Here is a 23,091-nt window from a genome sequence, read left to right on the forward strand (position 1 = left end):
GTAAAGCATTGCCAATATTAAAACTGTGATTTAGTGTTGAGGTTATCTCAACAACCAGTACAAAACAATATATTATGTTAGCACATACAATATATTATGTTAGCACATCAAAGGACTCACCAGTTTCACCTTCAATAATATGACAGAATACCATTAGTTGTGCGTTCATCAGTTTCCTATAATGTTCAATATAATAATTACTGTGCACTACCATGTGCAATTGTATATCTAATTTTATCTGATAAAATTCTTTATGCTATTTGGAAGAAAAATAAATGTCCAATCACCATTTTAGCGTGTTTTTTTTCAAAGTGAAGAACATTCATTTGAACCACTATTGGACAACATGTACACAAATTAAACATTTCATGAAATACACATGTAAAATGATAAGATAGATATGGCTGTAGATGCCAGTTAATCAGCAAAGCAATAAAAAGGCTCTGCCAAACACTTGAAAAGAAACTGTGTTTCCTTCTAGGACAATTCCTTATCAGCATTTTTATCAACATAATTATAATATCTGAGCTAGCAAGGGCAGATTTATAAAGTGATAAAATATTCAAGGGCTGTTCAAAAATAGCTAAAATGTCTGTCAAGCAGATATTTTAAATAATACATTGTAATTTACAGTCTACTATTTGGTCGAATGCATTTCTGCTGATATATTCTTGTTCTATAGAATATAGAAAAACATATCACTGAGTCTTTCTTGTTTTGCTTCATTAGAATATATAAAAGCTGGTGAAAAAGTCAACACTATTTTTGAACAGCCCTCATCCCCTGTCCAAAAATTCTCAAAAATGTCTATGGTGAACAATTGAAGTAAATGTAAAGCAGCATGGAAAAATATTGAAATATTAGGGTGTGAGTAAGTGACCATAATCCAAATTGTTAGTTTGGATTTAGTGACATTTTTAACAGCACTTCAGTTATGTAATTGCAGGCAGTTAACCTAGCTAACCAGTGTTTCTGGACTCAGTACCATTACTTCTCTGTATATAACTGCAAACTTCTCACCTGGGGATCAAACTTACAGCCCTGTGATTCCTAGTTCAGTGCTCTCCCTATTCCACTAAGTGGGCAGACTCACAATCAAATATATAAAGCAGTTCAGCATTATGGCCACCTATGTAGAACCACCAACATGAAGACTTCTGTTACCTGATAGGCTTCCTCACATTAAAGGATTTTACTTTAAATCCAAAATAAGCTCTGTAATGTCTGGAACTTACTTAGCAAATGGAGTTCAATCACCAAAATGAAATCTATGACTTTTGTTACATCCACAAAATGTACTGAGACAACAATTATTATTTCTTTAATCATTACATGTATTTTCTTATTGTATATTCATTAACCAAATTGTACAGAATGCTGGCAGTATGAATCAATTTTACATATTATCTTACATCTACAAAATGCTGTCAATATGAACAAATTTAATACATATTAACAAGAAACAATAAACAATGTTTTGGTTTGGAGCATCATGTCAGCATTTGCTTGGTGCAGCGGTGTGATTATTAATGTGTGGAGGGAAACCTTTAATATGAAGCATTAAATGATGTGACAGTTCAACCTGTTCTCTCAGAATAGACAAAATATAATAAATGTATACATGATTTAATGTGTAATATTCATAACACAAAGTGAAATATATAAGGTTTAAAAAGATTTTAAAAAAATCCTCTTTATTCCAACTTTCAAGCTTCTGCACTTTATCAAGGAACTCCAAGTGTATTTGCAAAAGAAAGCTTTATCTAAATAAATAATGACTTTCTTCAAAATAATAAGGGTGTCATTTCTTATTCATAAAGCCAAGAGTAATTTACTACATGCAAGTTGTGAAATTTGCAACAGTGAGAGAAGGCTTCAAGGTCATTTTTGTTGTCTTGCAGTTGATTATATCCAAATAAATGAAATGCTAACACAAGATAAACTTCAAGAACTCAATGAGCAAAATTCAGCACAGAATTATTCAACATTATTTTTTTGTGACTGAAATAAAAAGATTAATTCCAAATGACTAGATTCCAAGGATGAAATCAATTGTACAATAACCTGGTTGTTTCATCTTTTCTCTCATGGGATAAGTCTTTCCTGAAATATAGCATTGGGTGTGATACAATGTAATAGTCATGATAAGGTATTGGGGGTAACACCATGCAATATTGATGACATAGCACATCAAGGAGAATTTTATAAGTCTTGATCAAGCCTTATTCTATAACATAAAAACATTAACTAAACAAACACAGATATATGAGAAAGAATCAGTTCATGTGTCTGGAAAATATTCCAGTGCTCAAGATATACTGTCTGGTGTGCCACAAGGCTCAGTTTTAGGACCTCTTCTTTTCATTATCTATATAAATGATATGCCTTCACATTTATCAAATTCAACATCAGATATGTTTGCAGATGATACAACTATATCATCTTATGAAAATACTATCATCTCAGTTAGTAACAATCTTCAATCTGATCTTGATTCTGTACAAAACTGGTGTGAAAGAAATTCTTAGTGATTACAAATGCTGAAAAAACTAAAGCAATGTTCATTTCACCTTTGAACCACACATATAATACTATCAAAGACTCAAGTGACACAAAAATTTCTCTCAAAGATAAAACTATACAATTTTCAACCACAGAAAAACTCCTGGGAGTTCATATTTATTATACTCTAAACTGGAAAATGCATGTTCAACTGACACTGAATAAATGCAACTGCTTATTATATTTGCTTATGAGAATTAAACAATTTCCAAATCTCCATAGTAGAAAAATGTTCTGCAATGCATACATTCTTCCTCATCTAGATTACTGTTACACTATTTGGGGAAACTGTAACACTGAGCTTTTGAATGACATGTACAAATTCTAAAACGTGCAGCTTGTATTATTTTAGATAAAGACATTGATACACCAACATATGATTATTTATTCAACTTAACTGGATGAAATTTCAAGACGGAGTAAATTATTAAAAAAACAACATTTTAGTATACAAATCTCTTAACAACCTTCTCCCTAGTTACATGAAGCAACTATTTACATATACTGAAAATAGGTCATTGAGATCATATGATCAAAGACTACTTTTACTTCCAAAACCTCAGTTGAATTATGCAGAAAATCATTGGCATACTCTGGTGCAAAATTATGGAACTCACTTCCTTATGATATAAGAACATCAACAAACTTGAACACATTCAAAAGCAATTATCTAAAATGGTGGTTCTCTAGTGGGCAACAACACCTATCGACCACTTTAGAGTTATGATATTATTTGATATCAGAAATACTTATTTAAAAATTTAAATAATGAACAAATTACTGTATATTGTTTGTTTCATTACTTTTGCTTTCAGTGTTACCTTACATAGAACCATGTTGTTTATTCTATTACTTTCCTTATGTAAATTCCATGTAATGTTCTTAAATATATTTGATTTACATTTTGCTATTTTGCATTGTAATTCCCTCCATGTCTTTGATTTACTTTTGTTAATTTGTGTTTACTGTATATATGTACATCTGAGGTTCACAGGGAAGACTGTGTATACCCAACTGTGTTGCCTCGTTAAATATAGACTTTATTATTATCATTATTTCTTGCCTGGACGAGAATGATTCTAGGCCATAGGAGAAAGAATCAGTGATTTCTTGCCTGAATGAGAATGATTCTAGGCCATAGGAGAAAGAATCAGTGATTTCTTGCCTGAACAAGAATGATTCTAGGACATATGAGAAAGAATCCGTAATCTTGCCTGAACAGGAATGATTCAAGGGCATTTGAGAAAGAATCAGTGATTTCTTGCCTGAACTAGAATGATTCTAGGACATGTAAGATTTCTTGCCTGAATAAGAATGATTCTAGGACATATGAGAAAGAATCAGTAATTTCTTGCCTGTACAAGAATGATTCTAGGACATATGAGAAAAAAATAAGTGATTTCATGCCTGAACTAGAATGATTCTAGGACATGTAAGATTTCTTGCCTAGACAAGAATGATTCTAGGACATATGAGAAAGAATCAGTGATTTCTTGCCTGAACTAGAATGATTCTAGGACATGTAAGATTTCTTGCCTGGACAAGAATGATTCTAGGACATATGAGAAAGAGGCAGGGATGTTTTGCCTGTACAAGAATGATTCTAGGACATATGAGAACAAAATCAGTGATTTCATGCCTGAACTAGAATGATTCTAGGACATGTAAGATTTCTTGCCTGGACAAGAATGATTCTAGGACATATGAGAAAGAATCAGTGATTTCTTGCCTGAACTAGAATGATTCTAGGACATGTAAGATTTCTTGCCTGGACAAGAATGATTCTAGGACATATGAGAAAGAGGCAGGGATGTCTTGTCTGGACAAGAATGATTTTAGGACATATGAGAAAGAGGCAGGGATTTCTGGCCTGAACTAGAATGATTCTAGGACATGTGAGATTTCTTGCCTGGACAAGAATGATTCTTCGACATTATTTTGAGAAAGAATGAGTGATGTCTTACCTGAATGAAAAAATGCTACGACATACAATGATTCTAGGACATATATGATAAACAGTCAGTGATCACTTGCCTGAATCATAAGTTTTAGGACATAATTTTATGAGGAAGAATCAGTGATTTCTTGCCCAGATGAGAATGATTCTAAGACATATATTATGAGAAAGAGTCAGTGATTCCATAAGAAAGTAAAAGTGAACAGAAATGATACAGGATAATTATGCACTCCGACTCAAGGGAGATAATTAATAAGTAATTAAGTACTGCCTTGTCTTCTCCACCCATAAAACATCTAATTATTTTCTCTAATACATATCCAAAATATCTTTATTAGAATACCATTAAATATAATGTAAAAGTCTATTTTTGACTTCCATTAATGTTACAGGAAGTTTCTTTTTTATATTCTCCGATATATAATATTTCATAGTGAATGAAGTTTTGCACTATAACTGGAATATTAGTTTTGATCTTGTCTTAACAAAAAGACATTGGTCATTACCCTGTATTCCTTTCTAACCTCCAATCCTTCTCCCCATCTGCCTCCCACATTTCTGCTTTATATCAACATTATCATCATTGTCACACTCATCAGTCAGTTGTTTTTTCTTTCAATTCTATACTGACTGGTAGTCTGAAGTAAAATATTCTTATAAAGTTACTTAATTTAGTAACAAACAAAAAAAAGCAAGAGTTTATGTAAACTATCTTTAATACCACCTATGCCACAGACATTTTTCAAAGTAACAAAAACTAAAGAAAACAACACTAAAAAGGAAACTGACCCCTAAATTAAATATACAGCACAGGTGTAAACTACTGGCACAAAAAAATTCTAACATATAAGTGAGTTGCCATACTGCAGTGATCATCGCTATCATTAAAAACGATATACTTTATTTATTCAGGGAGTCAGTACATGTAAAGTAAATCTTCGTCTGTCAACGAGACAATTACTCCTGCAGTTTCAGACAGTTTCAGTTGTGTTCCTAGAAAGCTTCAGCCATTACTTATTACATTAAACTCAATTTGTACATACACCCAAATCTTACAGAAGTAATAGTGCTGTTGACAGATACTCCACAAGTAACTGCTATAACAATTATGAATCAATAAACATTACATATTTTTGGGGCGAGGTAAATATCCATCATATGACTTTACCAATCTATTTGTCTTCATTCAGGGAATCCAAGAATATGTTTTCAGAACAAAAATTATCTTAAGGCAGAAAACAGACCCAAAATTTTCACACAAAAAAATGGAATAGATGCTCTTGAGGTCCTCAATAAATATGTACAATCCTATTATCATTATGGAATTAGTAATTCTGCAAACTATTCGCACAAAAGAGATTCCAAAATGAAATTCAGAAACTCTGGACTACTTTTATTAAACATAAAAATAGCTTATTATATTAAGTCTAAATCAACAAGAAGCAAAAAAGTGTAACGACAGAGGTCTAGTAGTGTACGGATAGGAAAATGATCAACATTTATCCAAAAATTAAAATACATAGTAAAACAAAGGAAACAAACAACAACAAAAAACAAATAAAGGAACACAGTGGGACACCACCTGGAATGGTTAATGACAAAATAATCCCCACTGGGGAGTTTAAACTGTTCCTTATATTTTGATCATATATAACCTTTACAGCATATTTGCTTGCATTTGCTTAAAACAAACCATTGAATTTATAATTCCTTCAGATTTTGTAGCCAATAACTTAGTGATGATTAGTTATGACAGAAAGCCTTTAATATCATTGAGTTCTGCAGAAAATAGAGAGAATACCTCCTGTGCAGATGCTTCACATATCTACTTTGTTTCAAGTAGCTATGTTTTCTTCTGACACATACAACAATGAATGGCAACCTGACATGACCTGTGGAAGATCGCAGTAATTAAATTGGAGAAAATTGGAAGATAAGTGGAGATAATTGCTACTGAATGATGATACAGCATGATATAATGTCTCTACCATTCTATTCAACAGTCTAAAACACAACTTTCACAATGTATTCATAATTTTGTAAGACTTTTTATGTACTGTTTTGAAAAGCAATAAGTCTGTCATAGAAAAAAGTTGAAAAAACAAATCTAGGAGGACTTTAACAGGCATTTAGCTGTCAAAAGTGATGATCAATACCACCCCTACAACTGGAAACACCTTTAAATAGTTGTATTTATCATAGTTTAGTGTGTATAATAAGTGTAATAGCACACATAGTAATGGGTAGGATAACACACAAAACAGTCAGGGAAGGATTTCAGGGCCCAGTGATCTGAGGCCCACATGGAAGATTCGGAAACCAAATGTGTAGCCTTACTAAATAAAGACTTTACTTACTTACTTAGTTAAATACAGCTAATAAACATCTTGAAAGTAGTTGCCTACATACAGCACTTGCTTTTAGTGCTCAGCAACCACAAACAGACAACAGACATCAGGAGTCTGATAAGAGGGTACTGTCTGAAATTCGACCAGTCCTTATATGGCTTGTTTTTTGCAACTTAACTGTAACATAATTTTCTGTAAAAATACAAACAGCTTAAATACCATAATTTAACAATCACAGCATTTTAAAGTCATTTCAGATACACAACATTGTTAATTATGACAATACACTACACAAATGTTATGTGCAAAGGGTTTCATAATTTTGTAAGACTGTAAAAGTGTTATTACTGTTTAACAATCCATCAACAGTGTGAAGGTACTAAACCATTCTACAACAGAAATTCCAGAATGCTGTAACAGCACAATTTGAACAGCTTTCTTGTTTTGGCTTAGGTAGCCTGCATCCATGTGGCACTGTTCAACTCCTACTCCAGCATTACTGAGGAACAGTATGGAAGACTGAAAAAGCAATCAGGTGGATATGTTTTAGATATTTGGCACACTTCAGCCAGGTGCATTTTTCTGGTATCAGTCTACACAGTGAAAGTTTATTACCTGTAAAATCCTTGTATCAGATAACAAAACATCTAAAGAAACTGAACTTTTTTTACTCATCGGGTCTTATATATAACCTATACAGAAAAATAAAAAACAGCATGTTTGAAAAGAAATGAAACTTCAGGAAGATTATCCACAAATAAACATCTTTTTCAGTATACAAATAAGCATTAATTGTAAAAAAATTAAACATATTAAATGGTCAATAGTGGTCATAAATAACCACTGACAAACATTACATGAGGGTTTTCAAGTCAAAGTCCTTTCAAGTTCTTGATAAAGAATTTCAGTTTAACGTCATTGTAGGGGTCACAGGCTTGCAGTCACAGTGACACTGGCCTTTGACCTACTTTTAAAAGAAATTGCAGTGACAGTGACATTGGCCTTTGACCTACTTTTAAAAGGACTTGCAGTGACAGTGACATTGACCTTTTACCTACTTCTGGAAGGACTTATAATTAATCAGACTTGAATTGTATTATAGCAGTCAATGTCTGCAAAATGACATAATTTACTACCTGTGATAGAATGTGATAGCAATTTTTTTTTCTTAAAATGCCTGTGGTAGCACTTAATAACAAAGTTTTCTGAATAATTAAATGCCTGTTTCTGAAACTAAATGAGACATTGCATGAGAAAATGTCATTAGGAGTAAAGATCTTTCCATAAATGTCATCAAAATAATCTAATTATGTCATTTAATAACAGTAAAGGGTAGTCTGTTAATTTTATACTGTTCTGAGGAATATTTCAGGAGGAGAGGGAGGAACAGTTAGACACATTCCATACAAGTTGAACCCTATCTAACCATTGGAAAATGAATAAGATGCATTAATATGGAAACCAAGCACTTGACAAAGAACTTTTTATCTAGACTCACGATAGTTACTTACACAAAAACCATGGAACTAGTCAATTTTCACACATTTTCAGAATGTTTAGACCCATGGAATCAGTTCGTTTGAAGTAGTTTAAGCCATGGAATTTCTAACATGAAAGTCAAGGACTGGAACGTGTAAGTACTTGCTGGAACAATAGAAATATTAGCTGTAAAGAGTGGTCAGATTATGTATAACTTAATAAGCAGTTGTGTCAAAACTTCAGAATCAAGTCTGGAATCTGATACTTTAGATTTATTGCTATGAACTGAATGTAATATTTGAAACTTTAGTGTATCAACTGAACATAATCTGAAATCTGATACTTTAAACTGAATGTAATATTTGAGACTGGACTTGAAAGTGTATCAACTGAACATAATCTGAAATCTGATACTTTAAACTGAATGTAATATCTGAGACTGGACTTGAAAGTGTATCAAGTGAACTTAATCTGAAATCTGATACTTTAAATTTACAGATATAAACTGAATGTAATATTTGAAGCTTAAAACTTGGGAGTGTATCAACTGAACCTAATCTGAAACTGAACCAAATATTTGAAACTTTTATTTAGGCTTTAAGTGTAATAACTGAACCTAACCTGAAATCTGATAGTGTATCAACTAAACCTAGGCACTTGTAAACAAGTTTAACTTCTGAATGATGCAAACAGATACTATCAAAATGGCTGTAATGAACTACAAAAAAATATGTAATTAACTAACACACAGCTAACCACTGCTTTCATATAATGCGAAGTAAGTATCAGTAAGTCTGGTAAGTTTATCTTTAATGTTCTATTACGTCAAATAGGCAATGAGTACAGTACATGATATAGGGAAAGATTTTTTAGACTTTGCTGCTGCACTGCTATCCTCACCAGATACTTTCAAAATTAGCTACTGATATGTTTGTTTGTAAACAAATTAAACAGAAACAAACAAACAAATTAAACAGAAACTTACTAATTCATTTGTTGTCATAGTTTTATCTTGACATTTACCAGAAATGTGCTGGTGTTATCATTTTATGATATTGGAATGCCTTTACAGTCAAACCTGTCTATAAAGACCACCCTTGGGAGAGCCAAAATGTGGCCTTTATTGGGAGGTGGTCTTTATTCACAGGTTAAAATACACTGTAAATGTTACAAGAGCTGTCACAGGAGACAGCATGCTCGACTATTTCGATGCTGGATAGTGAAACTGGGCACATCTGAGGAAACTGGAGCTGTCACTGGAGTGTTTATTAACTCCAATGGTGAATGAAGATATTGCACAATTGCCTGAGTCTGTGTCAAAAATATTAAGTAATAGGAGAGGTACAGATAAAGTGTATCAAAACACATCTAATATAGTAAGCAATAGGGATATAAAAATGGCAAGTTATGCAATGTGTCATAGATGTGGTGATAATGTGGACAACACAGTTGATCAATGATTTCATAATTACTGAGAGATAGTGAAAATGCATCAAAATTAACCTTTAATTCTAAGTAAAAGGGGGCATAATTCATGAAAAATTGGTGCCAGAGTTATGCACCTTGTGTTAAATGGTGTGGGTGATGATGTTGAACAACTATTTTAAGTTTGAATCAAATCCATTCTGTAATAACAGTGATAGAGTGAAAGTGCATCAGAACTTTAACCTGAAATTCTAAGTAAAAAGGGGGAATAATTCATGAAAAATTGGAGCCAGAGTTATGCACCTTGTGTCAAATGATGTGGGTGATGATGCTGAACAACTGTTTTAAGTCTGAATCAAATACATTCAGTAATAACAGTGATAGAGCGAAAGTGCATCAAAACTTTAACCTGAAATTCTAAGTAAAAAGGGGGAATAATTAATGAAAAATTGGTGCCAGAGTTATGCACCTTGTGTCATATGGCATCGGTGATGATGCTGAACAACTATTTTAGTTTGAATCAAATCCATTCAGTAAAAACAGAGATAGAGTGAAAGTGCATCAAAACTTTAACCTGAAATTCTAAGTAAAAAGGGGAATAATTCATGAAAAATTTGTGCCAGAGTTATGCATCTTGTGTCATATGATGTGGGTGATGATGTTGAACAATTATTTTAAGTTTGAATCAAATCCATTCAGTAATAACAGAGATAGAGTGAAAGTGCATCAAAACTTTAACCTTGAAAACTAAGTGGAAAGGGGAGATAAATCATGAAATATTGGTGCCAGAGTTTTGGCCCTTATGCCAGATGATGTGGGTGATGATGAGGAATAACTATTTCAAGTTTGAATCAAATCCATGAAGTAATTACAGAGATAAGTTGAAAAAAGCGAGTGTAAAAAAACTTTAACCAAGGTGGGGACGCGGAAAGACGCCGACGCCGGGTCGAGTAGGATAGCTCTCCTTATACTTCGTATAGTCGAGCTAAAAATGGGAAACAAAACATGTGGTCTTTACAGCCAGATTTTAAACACAGGTTTGACTGTATTAATTTTTTAGGTCGGCATTAAATCTCCCGCATTGAGCAAATGCACGCATTGAATGTACTCTATTAAACCTATGTTCAACCTAACCCTAACCTTTAGTCAGTATATTGTACACTCAATACGTGCGCACATCCAATAGGGGCGATTTAATGTTGGCAAGCTTTTTATCCAAAAGAAAGAGGTAAACTGATGTCTTTCTAAAAGGCAGAAAAGGTAATATTCTAAATTGTTATGTGCCACACCAATATTTTTTCCTTGCATGTCAATTTCTCATTTTCATTTTCCGAGCACATTTTCGAAATAAGATGCTAGAATGCAATATATTACGTCTCCTCTCTGCTGGTATTATCTACTGCAATATTAATGGATCCGCACCTTAAAGGAACACTTCATAGTTTAATTAAGTTATAATGAAGGAGCAATCCATTATATAGGATACAAGCAAGTGCTGGAAATATGCTGTAGCATTTTATTTAATTGAAACCTGTTAATACTGATTACATTTAGACAGGATCTTGGTGCTGTTTTAGCACATCCAAATCAAAAGTGGAAATACCCAGAGCTGAAATTTTACATGCACGAGTAACCATACAAAATCGTGTGTCTATCAGTTTGTGTATCAGTATAGTAATACTACAAATACTGCTGAAAGTACTATTACAATATTTTGTAATCATATATAAACATTATAGTGCGATAGATCAAACACTCAAACTTTTTTTTCTTAAGTATAGGTGTAAAGAGTTTGATTCTCTGAGTGAGTGAGACCAGTGTAATGGAAAACAACTTGACACAAGACATTTCACCTAGTCATGTGACCACCACCTCTGCTTCATGTGGGGAAGTTGTCAGCTTCTTGAAACATATAACTCCTCAAATCAGCTTAGACTCACCTGAAAATGTGCAGGTCATGATAGAACATTAGTCACACACCCTCACATTGATCTCTAGGATTGATTTGCCTGGTAAACCATAGTGTGTCACACATCCTCGCAGTCAGTTCTGAGACACATTTGCCTGGTAAACCAAAAGTGTCATACCATGGGGTCACACATCCTCACAGTCAGTTCTGGGACTGACTTGCCTAATCTCTAGGATTGATTTTCCTGGTAAACCAAGCAGGTCACACATCCTCACATGCAGCTCTGGGACTGATTTACCTGATAAACCAAAAAGAGATCATAATAAAAGACTAACAGTTGTGAGGAGTAGATAAACAAACAACAGCATGTACATTAATGAGGCATGATAACAATGTATCACAATCAGTGTCTGGACTACATTATCTACATGTATAGATAATCACATCCATTGTAATTACATTACAGGTATGTATATAGTTATTTAAAACAGATGAAAGAGGCTTTACCTGAACAGTCTTCTATCAAAAAACTGGAACTAGCAGCTCTTACTAAGTCTTGCAGGCCAAGTGTGAAAAGAAGCATAAACCAATTAATGATGGACAGGTAGTCTTTCAGAATGTCTGATAGACAGACCAGCAGATGGGCAGTCTAACCATTCCCCTGTCAAATGTTTATTCATACTTCATGAAGTACTCATGAAACATTCATGACTTCTTCATGAGGAGACTTCATGAAGTCTTCATGACAAAAACATGAAGTGCAAATGTGACAAATGCATCAGCAGCTCATGAAAACAGATTCATGAATTATTCATGAAGTGGTAAATGCATTAAAAATGCATGAAATTAAGCATAACCCATGTTCATGAAGAATTCATGATGTTTGTATTTATTAATCTTCATGAAGAATTCATGAAAATATTCCTGAAAAAAATACTTCATGAAGAATTCATGCATTATTTTGTTCTTTATTTCATTGTCTCATTTGCACTTCATGTTTTTTTCCATGAACACTTCAAGAATAAATATTGTTATAACTTCATGAAGACATTTTGTGCTTTTCTTGAATATTTCATGAGCAATACAAAAGGTTATGAAAGGACTTCTATGCCTTTAATGATACAGTAATCCATCATATTTTCAGTTACTAAATAATACCTGTACCAATTAAGTAGTATCTATGCACTTGTTATTAAGAGCTATTGAAGTTCATGAAACATAAATTTTGATTTTCATGAATATTTATTCATGAACAATTTTTGTAAAAAAACAACAAGTTTCATGAATTTGTCAAGGTAACCTGGTAGGAGTGTAACACTATGAAACCAGAGAGACCTGCATGTAATGGAATTCTTTGAACAGTATCAGTAAAGCTTGATACAAGAAAAATTCCTGTAGGTCAATCAGTTAGTGGCTAGAGATTGTTTTAGTCTCTGCTGAGTCACTGTAACAATGACATTTTCCACCTTCAACAAATGACATGTTGAGTCAAACAGTAAACTAGAGTGGGCTCGGGAGCAAAATAAGAAGTAAACAATAATTGTTGCTGAAATAAAATCAAAAAAAGTTAATTTTCTTTAATCTCAAGATTGAAAATTCAGATCAAATACTAGCTTTGTTTCAGGTCGTGAAAACCATGAGACATTTTAGAAGGATTTTATTTTTTTAAAATGAACGATTATGACAACACCATAATTACTTATTTGATATTCAGTATACCCCATGTCCTTTAAACCATTCCTTTACTTTAGTAACGATAAATATTCCTTCTCATTTGCTGCACAAACTTCTCAAAAATTGCTAAATCACATGGGGCAAAAAATTTCCCAGCATGCAACAAAACAATGGAAACTGATCATGTGACATTATGAATTTAATGTTCATGAACATTCATGAACTTATTCATTTATTGTAAAACGAAAACCTAAGTTTTATGTTTAATGAATGAACAGTTCATAAACTCACAATTGGGTTCAAGAACTGGTACTGAACTAGAATTTTAGTACTTTTAATGAATCATAGATATACTCATTAAATATTCATGACCTTTTCTTAAGAACACATCAAGAATGTTTTAAGAATTCAATATTCTTAAACTGCTCATAAAATGTTCATCATTTATTTCAAGAACTTTTCTTGAATTCTATAGGTATATTGACATTCATGAAAAAATCTTGATTCATTCTTAAACAAGTTCATGAATATTTCAAGAATTTTATGAATCTGTCAGTAATGCTTGATATCTTCATGAAGTAGATCAAACGACACTTCATGCATAAAACTTCATGAATTTCAATTAAGAAGTGATCCAGAACAGAAACCGGAAAAATTTATGGAGTGGAGTCTTTGGAGGGGGAGTGGTGGAGGGGAGTCTGGATCGATTTTGGAGTAAAATTTGGAGTCGCTTTTGGAGTCATTTTTGGGAGTCAGATTTGGAGTGGAGTCAAATTGGAGTCTAATTTGGTCATGAGTTTTGGAGTCAAAATTTAATAAAACCAAAACATTCATTAAAAGATCCTACTTTTATATGTCACCTCCAATAATTATCCCAACTAGTAAACTGTTGAAATCATACTCCTCTAGAAAAAACAAGAACAGTAACTGTTACTGATGTTTTCTCAATGACCTTTATCAGATTGGAAAAATAACGTGTCATTACTTTGGGAAATAGTTAATTACAACAAATCACTCTACTTTATGACAGATTTCTACAATTCCACTGATAAAGGTTCTGCTGTACAGCACCTCAGCATGATATCCCCTTTTTAAATCAGGACTTGACCCCTAGTTCCTTCAGGGTTTGTTATTTATGATGTTGGGCCAGATGTTGCCTGAAGATTACTCAAAGAGATTGATAAACATTTCAAACTTGAAATGTTAAATAAAGAAAAAAGTATTGTTTTAAAATTTTAAAATGAATCAGAAAAATAAAAACAAGAAAAAAACTTAGGTAATTAAATACTGACTATCTACTAAAAAAACGGCATAATATAATAAGACACATAATAAGACATGATAATACGTGATGAAATTAATGAAGGATAGAATACTGTGTGTTATGCATATGTTTATCATAGACAATAGACAATTCAAAAAAAAAGTACATTTGCCCCAGTCTGGTTCTTGATTCATTTTTTACATTCCATACAAAATTTGTTTTTCAACCATATTCGAGTAAGACAAATTGTTAAAGAACTATAGAATTCTGATCAACTTCATGCCTGTGCAGGCCATTCTCGCATACAAGACTCTAACCACAGTTCTCGGGTACCATGTCTAACATCAGATGAATGAGAATAGTGCAGACTGATCAGTTCTAAGAAAATGCAGTAAACTATGTAGGTTTCTCATGGTGTGGCTCAACAAATGAATAAGACAAAACATCTGCTTTTTTTTAAGATTTGCATTTGTAAATTTTAAGTTCAGACTGATAAATAGTTAACAGGTAAATAGGTCTGCCTTCTGCGAACAATGCAAACCATGAACAATCCATGGTCTTTGCTGTCAATATTAAAAATTTTTGAAATGATACCTATACTAAACAGGACCTTATTCATAGAAACGCGGGGGCGGTGTTGGAGGTATGGGGAAAATCCTCCCCAAGATTTTTTTTTTAAATGAGAACAGCAAATGGTGCATTTTGGGTATATTTGAAGTAAGTACAGTGAACATAAACCTTGTTCTCTTTTTGTTTTGCTTTTAATATATTTCATACAAAATGTATTGTTTTAGTAGACCTACACGCAGGTGAAAAAATATGCAGCGGTCTGTAAGTAGACTAAAGAGACATTTAATTTACAGATATTTTTCAGTACATTCAATAGGATCAAGCCAATATTCACCCTAAAACAGAGCAAATCACATATCCATTTTCTATACAAACTGACCGATCATTTGAGCAAAGTAAATGCACGGGTATGAAACGTTGCCTGCGGCACATAATGTGCCGCACTGAAATGAAGGCATCGCGCTTCCGACGGCGCAGGCATTGCGCGGGATGTTTACAAAAATAACGACACGGTGAGTAAAATTGAATGTTTTTTGGTTTATTGTCTTGTTACAGTAAACACTTTTTAAAAATCGGGGAATGCAGGGGGATGTAGTTATGTCTTGCCGACAAATCCATGCCCAGTTTGTGAAGAAAATGTAATTTTGTTATTTTGCGCGTGTTTTTAAATCGGATACAGTAACGTGAAAATTACAAAAGCAGTGCATATTCCGAGTCATTTCACATCCTGCCGAAAAAGGGAATGATGAAATTTCTGTAGTATATTATAAAAAGCCCATGATTCTGATCGATTGAGATAAAATATATTCAAGAAAAAGGCATAACCCCTCGTTCTGCCCGATTTTTTCAGTCCAGTGCCGCAGGCACTCGATGGTGCCGCAGGCATCGCGAGAGGCGCAGTCATCTTGAATACTATCGTAGTCAGAATCTTAATTTTCGACCAACTAACATGTATTAAAGTACAATAAAAAATCAATAACAATGTTGTTCCTTCAGTTATTGTGTAAGACAAAATTTTCTAAATCCGAACTTTGTAATATTAATAGCTATTTTGAAAGTTTGCAATATTTTTTCCTCGCTCTTTTGTGGGAGGGGGTCAGATCCCTTTCAGTTGAGAAAATCACGTCATTTATATCGAACTGGGATTATTTCTCCAAAATAACATATTCAATTACCAAACATTTCCTTTTGTAACAATTATTGATACTTAGTTCAAACCCAAGGTATGAAAACCAACATTGGTGAAACACAAACTGTTATAAATTTTGTCATTTTTCAACCAATTTTTTTGCATTTGTTTCAGCATCGAGTGTTGTTTCTTTACACTTTTTTTTTTATAAGCGGTGAGCTGAATCCCCCCCCCCCCCCCCCCCCCCCCCCCCCCCCGACAAAAAAAAAAAAAAAAAAAAAGAAAAAGAAATAAGTAATGAATCGCTGTTACTGCGTTCCAGCGTTCAAAAAAAAGGAACGCAAAAACAAAGAAAAAATCGTAAAAACATGAAACTTCTTTGGCTCATCTCGTGCCATGTTTTTCTGTAACAGTACATCAGCACCAAATTCACTGTTAGGTCAAGATATTTAAATACGAACGAAGAATATTTAAAACTACTGTTCCCAAATTTTTGTGTGGAAAAAAACCCAAATAAATTGAGATCTTTCGAAAAATTGGTCCAAAAAGGGCTTAGTTTGTTTTAATTATTTCTGAAATTCTACAAAATATTAACGTACTTACTCACTCTTTGTCATTCAAATATAAATTTAGGTCTGTGCACTGATTGTACACTAAGTTTACGTCTGACCATAAGGATTCTAAATCATTTTATTTCCCTTTAATATACCCCTGAATGCACATCCACTGAAAATATAAAATTAACAAGATACTTAACATTCATAACTTCATAATTTGCTTCTTTTCCACATAAAATTTGTGAACAGTATCTTTTTAAATGGGAAGTTTCATGTTTATTACGGTTTTTTGTCTTGTTTCGTTCCTCTCTTCGGAAGCCAAAACAATGATTTTTTTGCCATTTCTTTTTCCGTTTTCTTTTTTTTTTGTTAGGGTGGGGTGGGGGAACTCAGCTCATCGCTAATCAAAATAGTACGCCAAAACTGTAAAGAAAATAAAAACAACACTTGATGCTGAAACGAAAACATCAAAATTGGCTGAAAAATGACAAAATTTTATGATAGTTTTTGCTCCAAGCTGGTTTTAAATACCTTCTTTGAAGTAAGCATCAATGATTGTTCCCTAATGGTAATGTTTGGTAATTGAATATTGTTATTTTGGGAGAAAATAATCCCAGTTCGATAAAAAAATGACGTGATTTCTCAACTGAAGCGACCTGGCCCCATTCCCCAAAACAGCGAGAAAAAATACTGCAAACTTTTTAAAAAAGCTATTAATATTACAAAGTTCGGGTTCAAAGATTTGTCTTAAAACAATAACTGAAGGAACAACATTGTTATTGATTTTTTTTTTGTACTTTAATACATGTTAGGTGGTCGAAATTACACATACTACTGACTACAAAAAGTATTCAAGATGACTGCGCCCCTCGCGATGCCTGCGCAAACCCTCGGGATGCCTGCGCACTGGACTGAAAAATCGGCAGAACGAGGGAATATGCCTTTTCCTTGACATGTATTTTATCTCACGATCAGTTATCATCTCCTTTTTATAAATAACTACAGAAATACAAACATTCCTTTTTTCTGCAGGATGTGAAATGACTCGGAATATTCTCTGCTTTTGTAATTTTCTCGTTACTGTATCCGATGAAAAACACCGCAAATAACAATATTACATATTTCTTCAAAAACTGGCATGGATTTGTCGGCAAGACATAACTACATCCCGCTGCATTCCCCGTTTCTAAAAAGTTTTAAATGTAACAAGACAATAACCCCAAAAAAATTCAATTTTACTCACCGTGCTCGTTATTTTTGAAACACCTGCGCAATGCCTGCCCGCGGAAGCGAGATGCCTTCATTTCAGTGCGGCACATTTTGTGCCGCAGGCAACGTTTCATACCCGTGAAATGGTCAAATCTCTAAAAACATTTGTTTAAAAAAACGCAGGCTTTTGTTGTAACTTTAAAATGAATCAAAAAAGACATATTAAGGGGCGATATCGAAAAAAGTTTTAAGGTTTTATTTAGAATTATTGCGTTACGTTTCCTTTCATGTTAGGCCTGCAATAACCCTCGGTTGTTTTCAGTAGTTTGGAAACTTCTATGCATTATTTAATGGTTTGATCAGATTTCTACAGACATTCTTATGAAAACAATGCTATATACCGAACAAGATTTGTAGAGAGGCTGATATTTTTTAATTCTTTCTTCGTGAAATAAAGGCTACTTGAAATTATAATATAATATTGAAATTATATTAGTGTTTCTGTGACTTTAATACCCTTGGTAAACCGTAATATTACATGACCATTGTCTTAAAACATGGGCTCTAATAGAAAATTTTATAACCAGGAAAAACCCTGATGAAAACAGTTATAACCATGTAGTTGTTTTTTCTTCGAACCAATAAAATTAAGGAATTCCATTTCCCAAATTCACCACAAAAATGACAATAATAATTAAAAATAGACCAACACTTCAGTAAAATTAAGCATCATGAGACCTCCACTCACAAAATCCTTTAACATTTAAAAAAAATCCTGCTTGAGAGGCCGCAAAAATTAGAGACCATTTGTCTGTAGGCCATTTTATCAATCAAGACTGTTTCATTAAGATAATTACATATTTTTAGTGAACACAGGCTTTCGAGAAATTAACCCCATGCCTCCAATCCAAAAATAGCTCCCCGAAAGACTCTACTCCAACTGACCCAAAATCGACTCCAATTTGACTCCCAAAAAAAAAAACTTCCCCCTCCAAATTTGACTCATAATCGACTCCAAAACTGACTCCAAAAAACTCCAAAACTGACTCCAAAAAAAGACTCCACTCCATATTTGACTCCAAAATAGACTCCAAATTTGACTCCAAAAAAGACTCCACTCCAAAATCGACTCCAAATTTGACTCCAAAAATGACTCCACTCCAAATTTGACTCCAGAATTGACTCCAAAATTGACTCCAAAATCGACTCCGCCCTTAACGAAAATGAAATATGGGAAAAAAGCTGGCATTAAGCTGCAAGGTAACTGTCAAAGATCTGGGAACAGTCTGTCAAAAAAAAAGGTAACTGGAAATAATCTGATTCCTATATGGGAACAAACTTCCAAGAAAAAAAGTTTAGCTGAAAATAATATGGACACTATTTCCATATATTTCCAGTTCCTGGGAAAAATCTGCAAACTATAATGACAATAACTGGCTCATAACAATCCCCAAAGTAAACACACTGACAATATTGTCAGCTTGTTTCCAGTGTCTGGAAAAATCTGGCAGGAAAATGGCAAGAAAAATGGGAAAAAAAAAACATAATTTCTATAATCGAATTGAATGAGTAAATGAGATACAAGCTTGCATACAAAAACTTAAGCAAAAAATGCTATGTGGAAAAAGGGGCTTAATTTTGGAAAAAAGTATAGTTATGGACCTGCTTAGTACATGTCCGGTCATGCAAAGAACAAAACAAGTGTGTAATTAGTTTCAATCTATAATTTTGTAAAAAAAAAAACCAAAAAAAAAAGAAAACACATAGGGGCAAAGTCCAATAACTTCTATTCTTTTAATAATTTGAGATAAAAATTACTAAGTGACAATATTGTATGGATTGGCTGTCTGTCTGACAGTAAAATTGGATATAAATTTACTCAGAGCAATTCTGACAATGCACTGGCTACACAATGGCAATACACTGGCAATATACCCATCTTAGCCATTTTCAAAAGCAAACAAATATTACAAAGACACCTTATCAAATGGCCAAGTTTTCATTTTTCCCCTCCAAAACTATTTTCAGTTTTCAATAGTTTTCCAGCACTGATGGGCACATGTAAAGGTACTTTTTCATCATTTTACAGTTACTTGTTTTCATTTAACACATATTTTGTCCGCAACAAGTATTTTTGCTAAACAGATACAGAAATTTTAAAAGTCTGTATTTTCCTACCCTGTAAAATTAAACTTGCAGATTTACCATAATCTTTGTCAAATTTCCTTTGGGTTTCAATATTATATTATTGATAACTGAAATATTGCAAATCTGAATTTGTATTAAAATTGAGTCACAAGCAAATGAAGGTTTTTTAAATCACATTAAAATTCATATTAAACATTAATAAGGATAAAGAAAAAAATATATACTGACACTAAACTGGAAAAAAACTTCCCATACACTGACAATGCTATGACAATACAATGGTAAATAAGACAATTTTCCTAGGGGAAATAAAAAAATTAGTAAAACTGAGTAGTAAGCGATATATTGGGATACTAGTCCATCTTTAGCTCAGTAGGAAGCGTCGATCTACGGATCATGGGGTCGCAGTTCGATCTTTGGAAAGGGGCGTGGTTCCCGTGACTATTTGATAAATGACATTGGGGTCGAAATCATTAGTCATCCACCTCTGATTCATGTGGGAAGTTGGCAGTTACTTACAAGAACAGGTTTATACTGGTACAGAATTCAGGAACACTGGTAAGGGTTTAAATGCCCCCCCGTTACAATGACTAAATAAATGGTTTAAAAACAGCATTAAACCCAAAACAAAAAAACAAACTAGTCCCTCTGCCACACTAAGTAACCCCGTTACATACTGAAATACTGTTGAAAAAAAGGGGGTTAAAACCCAAACAAAAAAAACACTCATGTATATAGTGCTCATAACCTTTGTACTGCAATAAATAATTTAGTTAAAACTTTAAATAATGGGTTCCAGTTTGCTAAAGTGTTTCTCTTGTCCATGTAAGAGAGCCTGGCATGTTTGACGACTAACCACTGACAAACAATGACAACACACTGGCAATATGCCAGTGTGTTGTCAGAAAAATATTTCCAAATGACTGCTGTGCACTTACAATACAAGGACAACAGACTGGAAAGTCCAAAAGCCGCTTGTTGTCAGTTGTGTATCCGTGTTTTCCAGATTGACATTGCATACCAGTTTGTTGCCAGATTGTTGTCAGTGTTTATTTCCAGATACCTCTATATAATTTAGCTCCTTCAAATAGTTTTAATAGAAAAAACAATGAAATTTTGTTAAAACGTCATTACAAACATCACTGACAACAAACTGTATATAAACTGGCAGCAACTGGAAGTTAAATTTTACAGCTGGTTTTCAGGTCTGGAAACAGCTGACAAAACACATGGAAAACATGATGGTTTATTAAATGGCAACACACTGGATCAGTTATTGTCACCTGGAAATAGGCTGGCAATAACTGGATTTTAGAGTATTATTGACTGGGAAACACACTGGACATAAACGACCACACACGACAATAGGGAAGGTTTTCATAAAGGGGAGACTCCACTCCACCACTCCACTCCACGACTCCACTCCATATTTTACACGGTGCCTCCAGAACAGTTCATGAATAATTCATAATGGTTATGAAAAATTCATGATTTCATGAATTCCATTTCGCCGGGGTTAGGCTCAGGTTAACTAGAAATATTGTCATATTACATAATAATTACATTCTACTTACTAAACCTTTTGGGTAGCTATGCTCGCCTGCACATGCTAGAGGAATTGTTGAATGTGAATGTGGTGTCATCCATCCCTGTCTGATGATTTCTTCCTAAGCAAAACACACCAAATGGGCACGCATCAAGCTTAAAATAGAAATGCTTAGTACAATTCACTGCTACACAATATAACACAAATGTTTTTATTTTCTATATAGGTCTGAATGTTTTGACACATTTTGGGTAGTCAAATGCAGGCCCAAAAAGCAGTTTAGGAAATGTTACATGGAAAATCTGTCTATCTCATACAGAGGCAGGTTGATGTTCATCTCTGATGAATGTACAAGTACATATTTAATTGAAAAAAGCAATTACTGACCAAAGATCAGCAAAACTCATTGCTCACTTAATTAGTTTTCTGCTTATGCTATACCAAATCTCTGTACACAATGGCTCTTAAAACACAAGCTAATACATCAGAACTTTTATGTCTTCCTAAGTACTGCATGCTAGCTTAAGAGAGAGTTTATCTTGACCAGTAGTGGACACTATCACTGAATAAAACAAATAAATAATTTTCTTGACATTTATGTAGCAGATTTTGCAGGTAAATCAAGGCCTGTGGAATGGTAAATCACTGCTTTTTGCTCTATGGTTATCTTGGCTCTGTGATGGCCCAGTGATTGCACACACCAGGATAGCTGCATACTGTCTGCTTTGAAGTTTCATAGGCAGAAGTATTTTTGTAGATATATTATGTTTGGTCAATAGATGCATTAAAAATTTGGTGGAAATCTGAAATACTGAAATTTGAACATCACTAAATCATAGAAAGAAAGAGTGGTTTTACATGAAAATTCAGATCAACATATAAAACATGTATATTATTCTTAAGAATGATAGTCAATTTATTGATATATGCTGGAATTCCGAAAAAATGGGACTACATGAAGGGTCCATATAATTATCTGCTCAGATCAGCATTGATGCATTTTCAATAATGTCCCAGAGTTGAACAAAACTAGATATAACATAGTTTTCAGCAAATCTGATTTTTTTTATTTTGTCATAACAAATGGCATTCTTTTTTTAAAGGGGGACAACTTTTTAAGAATATTTCAAGTTCTGAACATATATTAAACAGGTAGATTTATAGTTAAGATGTTGTTTGTTACCCACCAATTGTGAGAAGTTAATTTATGATTTATATAATTATTCTTTTTTTTCATGGATGGTTCATGCCTTTATGTTCATTGTTTAAAATATTTGTTTCTATTAAATTTAAATGCAAATGGCAATCTGTCAA

General features: G+C 33.3%; 1 long non-coding RNA gene across 1 annotated transcript; it reads right to left on the minus strand.

The window, feature by feature from the left end:
- Window positions 1–5,254: 5,254 nt before the first annotated feature.
- LOC123545410 (uncharacterized) lies at window positions 5,255–22,255 on the minus strand. The gene is made up of 3 exons (XR_006685341.2): window positions 21,806–22,255; window positions 11,712–11,978; window positions 5,255–7,386 (listed from the first exon to the last, which is right to left on the minus strand). It is a non-coding gene; the product is annotated as an uncharacterized LOC123545410 (long non-coding RNA).
- Between the last annotated feature and the right edge of the window lie 836 nt (window positions 22,256–23,091).

Source organism: Mercenaria mercenaria, chromosome 1 (assembly GCF_021730395.1).
Source record: "Mercenaria mercenaria strain notata chromosome 1, MADL_Memer_1, whole genome shotgun sequence".
Taxonomy (NCBI): domain Eukaryota; kingdom Metazoa; phylum Mollusca; class Bivalvia; order Venerida; family Veneridae; genus Mercenaria; species Mercenaria mercenaria.